Here is a 5,554-nt window from a genome sequence, read left to right as displayed (position 1 = left end):
TCCCTTCCGTCGGCAGAGCACGCTGCCCCTCAGCTCACTGACCTGGACAGAGTTACTGGAGTCATGTTTTCACAAGCATAAACTGTTCTTCAGTCATTTCTCTTAACACATCGGCAACAAAACCATTTGCCTTCCTCAGGCCTTTAAACACGTTCTTATTTTCTTCTTTATCTCACTGTACAACTTAGTTTGCTCTCGGTTGTTGTTCTGACTTTGTTCTGGGTTGGTTGTACAGTAGTTTGTTATAAAGGGGATGTCTTTTAAAGGTTTCTAAGCCGTGAACTGACCTTTGATAATTCCTATTTATCAAACAATATCAGCTTCCAAATACTACTGAATTGAGCCTTCAACACCAAAGGAAAATCCATGTCCTTCTCCAAATGAGCACAGGTGGAGTGGTTTTGGTGGTTTTGCTTTGGGGTTTTTTATATCTGTACAGCCCACAGGGGTACTGGGTCATTCTGGGTCTTTAACTATACAGCAGCACTATAAGTAGTAACTATAGTATCAGAAAATCATTAAAAAATCTGAAATGTGGGACTTAGCAGAATGTGGGGTGACTAAGTCATACTTTTCTGAAAGAAGAAGCAATTGCTATTTGTTTTCCAATGGACTGACTGGACATGGGTACCAGCTGGATAAAAGGTATTTCTCTCATCCTCTGTGTGATCAGAAGGCAATTTTCATACAAAACGTCATCCAGGGCAGCCCAGTGAGCAGCCCAGTCCTATCCAGCCCACTGTCCTGTGCTTTGCATGAAGAGCCATCACTACTGCACCCTCACTGGAGAGCATGGGGGGTGATGAGACAGGCCTCTCACCAGCAAGTGCCTATCCAGGTGCTTGGCACCATGGGTCCCCATATCCATGTGATTTTCAGGGACAGTCACATTGATATGAAGGTGGGATTATGCTGTTTCGGGCAATGGTATTACATTGCTCCCTGCTAGTGGCTTTTCAGGTTGAGAGGGGTTTTCAAATGCATGTGACAATACAGTGCCTCCTGTGAGAGGAGCACACCTCTGGGAACTGAGAAATGCAGGTTCCAGTCCCCAGTGTCCCAGGTTAGCTATTTAGCACTATTTAGCCAAAAAAAAGGCCTGTGAAGTGGGACCCAGAGCTGGATACTTAGTTCCCTTTGCTCAAAACCCCCAAATTCACTGTAAGGTATTACCTAAAGATTGCTGCTAGGGACATTATGGAAAGAATTCGCGTGATCTCCCTTACCTTCCCGTAGACTGGGCAGCTAATTTGGGATTGAAGGGACATGGTGTTTCCACCAAGGAGCCAGGGCCACCGGTTCCCAGCCCTACATGCAGCCTGCCCCAGAACAGAGCAGCAGTCACTGATTTTTTAAAGCTCTGCAGCACAGGGACACTGTGTTCATCTCTTATAAATGGCATGGTGATTAGAAATTAATTTGAGGCTCTTTCCCTGTCCTCAGGTTGAGAGGTCCAAATTACATCTCATGGCAGGGCAAGAGCAAGGTGGAGGCAGTACCAAGCCCTGCTTTGGCAGCTGCCCGGGGTGGAGCTTGGGATTCACAAGGCGAGAAGGGAGCAGGATCTGCAGCACAGTGGTGGGACATTTTGGAGAGCATGTGTGAATCTGCACTCCTGGGCTCTGGGCCCAGCTCCACATCTGCCAGCCGAGGCATCAGTGCTAGCTCTTACCACCGCTTGCCTACCTGTCCTAAAGTTTAGCATCCTTGGCACCAGTACCACTCCTTGTTGTGTTTGGCAATAAGCACGGGGCATGAGCAGTACTCAGCTGCTGTCCCACAGGGCTTTTACTAGCTGGGTAATTCTTGGTGACTCAAGGAGGGCTGGTCTTGAGGAGTGGCTTGATGCTAGAGCTATTAAAACTGATGCTACCTTTGGACTGAGACAAAAGACAAGGAGTTTGAGGCTAGATCTGAAAGAACTTGATGCTGCCTGCAATGAGTGCCTCCACCTTCATCAGCTGGTGAGTCACTTAGGAGCGTCTATTTCAGTGACTCTTAGGAAACAAAACTTTAGCAACCAGCTCTCCTGTTTAGACTGCTGTGAGGGAGAAGTCAAGGGCTTGGTTCACTGCAGCCTGGTGCAAAGCAGCGTCAGATGCTTCTTTTCCAATTTGGTAATGTTTTCTAGCAAGCTTGCTCTAGTATAGAGATTTGGCAGCCTGCAGGAGAGCTGTGAATGGAACATGCTGTTACGACATTGGAAATCTTGGGCAAGACGTTCACCAGGCATAAGTCAGTAAAAACCCTGTGTTTTATAGGTAATGAATCACCTCTCATACAGAGTGACGGACACTGTGATAACACAGTGCAGCGTGTGTGTTACTGACCAGTACCAAAGTACTGCCATGGTATCATGGGATCTGCAATGCTGGGTTTGCATCCTGCCCTTTCTTGCTCCTCCATTCCTGCTCACATCATCTGGCCCTGGAGAGCCTCTGCTCCTGATGCCTTCCTCTACCTCTTCCACCCAAGAGCTGAGGAGCCCCCAAGGACTGGATCGCCATCGGGGAGGGAGCGTAGGAAAGAGGATGAGTGAAAGAGAATTGCACCCCACCCTCCTCTTTTGGCTGCTGATGCTCTGGGAGCTGCTGGGTGGTCTCAGCCCTTGAATAATGGACTGGGGAGGGGGCTGTGTGCACTGAGGGGAGGGGGGTCAGGGCCAGACTCAGTGCAGCCTTGTTCGACTCGAGGTTCAGGGGGAATTTCGAGGGACGAGTGTAAACCCCATGGGCAAAGTGAGCTGGCTACAGCAAGGAGCTAGCATGGGGAGAGCAAGAGGCCAAACGCCTCTGAACCCCACTGGCCTCACACTGAAAAGGCTCTGAAGTATCATGACATAGTTTTGGCACTGTAAGTGATTCCAGTAGCATCACTCATCACCGTTCCCACGGTGATCTGGTATGTAATACTCTGTCCATTTTTTAACCCCTTCTTTCTCCCAGAGAAGAAGGAACTAAAATGAGGGGTTCTGCACTAATTTCAAAGTGGATGCCCTGAACCAGAGTGCACCAAAATATACATTGATCCCACTCATTCCCAGCACCACCAGTGTAATGTCAATGTTTTCTATTACCAGTGTGCTTTCATTATGCAGCAGTTACATCTATTTTTACCAAGCTTGGATATTCAGGGAAAACAAATGAAAAAGAGTCTAGAAGAATTAGGTAAGGAAAACCAGCTAGCCTGATGCCGAGGTTCGCAGTTTTAATCTGTTGAAGCAGGAGTACATTAATCTACAGTAGTGCCATGTGGATGCTTTCAACTTTTTCTCACCACATTGTATTATCCCACCACTGCCCACCGGCAGCTTGTTTTGCGCCTTCTTCGTAGCACCTTGCACTGAGTCTGGTCTCCAAAACCAGACTGCAACTTTCCAGATTGATCAGGCTGTGTCACTAAGTGTATGATACAAATTTTTTCAGAAGAGAATCCTGGTGATGAAAAGGAGAGGATTCCTCTGCAGGAAACCATTAATTGCCTCAAGTCCCCTCCTAACCTACAGGATTTGAGTCTACAGCTCTGCTCTTCTCAGCCTATGCCCTCACCGTAGTCCCGTCGTGGGGCTGTGCTGCCCCTTGCAGGCACACACTGTAGCCAGGAATGCAGGCACAGTGGATCAGAAAAAGTGAAGAAAGGAGTCTGTTTGTGTACCCCACTAACTAGTCTTGGACAGTACTGGGATTTTTTATTGTTATGAACATATCCTACCTTCAGGATTTCCTGCCCTCGCTATAAAATGCATATAGATGCAGACTAGGTCCATGGTCTGAGTTTTGAGACCATAAGCTGAACTGATTTCTTCCTTCTTTATTTTTGCAAGGTAAAATAATTTGTCGTGTCTCAGTAGGGCCAGGATTTCGACTGAAGATTGAGAGAGCTGAGGCAAGGTTCAGAGTTAGACCCAAAGCTGTAACAGCTTGGGAACTGTCTTTGGACGCTATTCTTCGCCTTTTCCCTGGCTCCTCCTCTGACCAAGCACTTCTCTGTGTCTCTGTCATCTCTCTTTTAAGACAGGTTTATTCTGCTAAACCACTTTAATACAGGGCTTTGGGAGAGGCTGGAGAAAGCCCTTGAAATACTGATGGAAAAACCATTGCAGTTCTCACTTTCTAGAAATGTCCATATATAGCTAAACTTAGGCAGTCTCCAAGTGGATTTATTTATCCTAGCAGACTGCATGTGCTGTGGCTTTCTCCAACGATACTCTGCTCCTCAGGTTTACATTCCCAGGGGCTGAATCCTGAAAAGATCAGCTTTGAAGAACATGTTGTGACATATCTCGGCCAAGAAGTACAAGTCTCCCTGTCCTGGCTTTGTATCCTGTCTGTTGTCAGATCACCTAAAAGGAGCCTAATCCACTGCCGTTAGTGTTACAGACTGGCAGCAAGATGAGACTAGCAATGCTTTGTGCAATGTGCATACCACATATGCATAGGTGCCTGTGCTGCTGATGAAATATAGCCCTTTTTAGCACCTTTCCCCCCAGTATTTCAGTTGTTTAATGTATCTATTAACTTTAAGAGAAAATGTGAGAGGAGGAGAAATATTGTTCTTTGTGGAGAAACTGAAGCATGGCATTATGTCACTTCTTCCCAGTCTCTTTGTAACTCACTGGTAGAGCTGAGGAACAGTTTGGGTCTCCTTGTTCCCAGCTGTTTGTGCAAGACACTGCCCGCTGCTGCGGTACTCCTGATCTCGTCGGTAATGCTGCTAGTCTGGGTGATACTGCGTTTGCCAGAGTGCTTTGGTGAGCAGGGTGAGTCGCTGGCAGTTTAGCTGACCATGGGGCTGTGTGTGCTCCGCGCAGAGGAGTGCCACACATGTGCCATGCTCAAAGCGTGTTTGTTATACCTGCCTCGTGTCCAGGCTTGATAGCAATCCCACCTCCTGCCAGGGCTGCATACGATGGGGTGGCTCACAGCAGCCTGCCTTGTTCCTGGCTCTGCCCCGGCACAAAAGCCCTGTGTGAATTTCTGCCCCTCACAGCGAGTCTAGGATTGCCAAGTTCCCAGAAAAGGCCATTCCTCCCGCGGTGACAGAGCAGGGCTCCAGCCCAGCCCAGTACAAATTCCTTTGGGAGATCCTTTTTTTCTTTTGGGAGCTTCCCAATGACGCTGCTGCTTTTGTCCCTGTCCCCGTTTCTTCCCTGTGACTCCAGCTGGCCCCTGTGCAACCCGCTCACCTGCTGTCTGAAGTGACCTTTCTCCCGGGTGATGGGTAGCTGCAGCTCTTAGGTTTTTTCCATGAGCTGTTGCCCATTGTCTGAAGCGGGAAAAGCTCACCCATCAGCATCTGGATGAAGAAAGCAGAAATCTTGCCTGCTGTTGTGCTTCTCACTTGCAGAGAGGTGGCCAGCTGTGACGGCTTCCAGTTACCAAATGGCTTTCCAAGTGACTATAAGTGTCTTTGCAAATTTACCAAGCCTGCTTCTGGGACGGGGCCAGGACAAGTGTCCAGGACAAGGCTAGGCTGGTCCACAAGCACCAAGGCTCTGCAAGGGGCTGTGCAGCTCTGCCTTTGCTGGCAGGGCCACCTTCTTCTCTTACCACCC

This window comes from Aptenodytes forsteri, unplaced genomic scaffold (assembly GCF_000699145.1).
Source record: "Aptenodytes forsteri isolate BGI_AS27 unplaced genomic scaffold, ASM69914v1 Scaffold193, whole genome shotgun sequence".
Lineage (NCBI taxonomy): Eukaryota > Metazoa > Chordata > Aves > Sphenisciformes > Spheniscidae > Aptenodytes > Aptenodytes forsteri.
Note: the sequence above shows the minus strand (reverse complement) of the source record.